At 38.1% G+C, this 1,456-nt stretch overlaps 1 long non-coding RNA gene across 1 annotated transcript; it reads left to right on the top strand.

Moving 5' to 3' along the window:
- The first annotated feature begins 40 nt into the window (after positions 1-40).
- On the top strand, positions 41-1,164 carry LOC113760523. The gene is made up of 2 exons (XR_003467058.1): positions 41-184; positions 460-1,164. It is a non-coding gene; the product is annotated as an uncharacterized LOC113760523 (long non-coding RNA).
- The last annotated feature ends 292 nt before the right edge of the window (positions 1,165-1,456 follow it).

Here is a 1,456-nt window from a genome sequence, read left to right as displayed (position 1 = left end):
AACACGCTCAAATGTTAGCATGTCATGCTAAAATGCTAATATAATTTTCTGTGTGTAGACAATTTTCTTCCTGTGGTTTGCTCTTTCTGGATGGCTGTTTCGTTTCCTGATATTTGCAACGTGGGTGCTGCCATTTGCTGGTCCTCTTTTAATAGGGGCTGTCGCCAACAATCTTGTCATCAAGGTAAATGGAATTCTTTGGTGGCTCTTTGCAATTGTACATCAGGGATGAGAGTGAAGCTTTTCCTTCCATAAGTAGTTTACATGTGAATGCACATTGGATGTACTCTTTCCCTCAGGGATGTAGGGCTTTAACAGAATAGTTTTGTTCCTTGTGGCAGAATTTCTGTGCCAGGAATAATTTACTGATTTGCATAGAATTACCATTTACTGAAATGTGACTTCTTAGAAGAATATTACCTAAAAATGCGTCTGTACTTATCGTGTTTGTATGAGCAGGGAGCATGCCCTGCATGTAGGAGACAGTTTGCTGGATATAAAAACCAGACGGTTCGTTGTGCAAGTTGTGGAAATATAGTATGGCAGCCTCAAGGTGACTTCTTTTCAAGAGGGAGCCAAGGTTCGAGTTCCTCTTCAAAGTCTGAACACGATGTAATTGATGTTGAGTTCGAGGAGAAATGAACTTCGAATACCAAGTGGCTCCTCTGAGGGTATCTTTACTGATGATGTCTTCCAAAACTAAGATTGATTTTCAGATCTTTCAACAATGAATTAAAAATACCAGGTGGCCAGACTCGGTCTGCATCCACTGAGGATGTCATGCAAAAATATTTAAGGAATTCAAATGTTTTAGCTGTGTATTTAGTTGTGCTTGGCAAAAATTCTTCCTCCTCTTCCTATAGTTGTGCATTGTGGTCTCTGTATGGTCAGTGTTGCTATTTCTGTAGGTGTAAAAAAGTGTTTAGAAGAAAGGTGATGAATGCATAAATTGACTGTTCACAACAACTGTCCTTGTGGACCATGTCACTGTTCCATTAAAGCGGGGAATAGTCTTTTTGAGTTTTTCAATTTTGATAAATACGTCTTGCTTATTCATTTCTATTTTCCGCTTCATGGAATTTCTGTAGAATTGTATTCAATTAAATAGGACATAACAGAAAGAAAGTATTAAGAGTCATGATATAGGGTATTTGATTTTTGTAATGTTTCTCTTGTAACTGGATGGTGGATGGTAAAATGGTTGTGACTAATTAGCTGACAAATGGCTGGTTGTAATCTTTAGGGGCTGGGAAATGGTTGATGTCCAGATGTTCTATTGCTTTTGATCTTCAAGTAGTAGCTTGATGATGCCATTGTTTTGTCCACAAACTGAGAAAGAAGTATCCCTCACCTTCCATTGTTTCCCTGATATGGATAAGCTGTTTAAATGGGACATACAGAAAAGAAAGTATCACAGCCATCAAGCTATAGGCTAATTGATTTGTGTTTTGTTTCC

The sequence above is a fragment of the Coffea eugenioides genome, chromosome 2, assembly GCF_003713205.1.
Source record: "Coffea eugenioides isolate CCC68of chromosome 2, Ceug_1.0, whole genome shotgun sequence".
Lineage (NCBI taxonomy): Eukaryota > Viridiplantae > Streptophyta > Magnoliopsida > Gentianales > Rubiaceae > Coffea > Coffea eugenioides.
The sequence above is the reverse complement of the archived record's forward strand: the minus strand, read 5'-3'. Positions and strand labels throughout refer to the sequence as shown.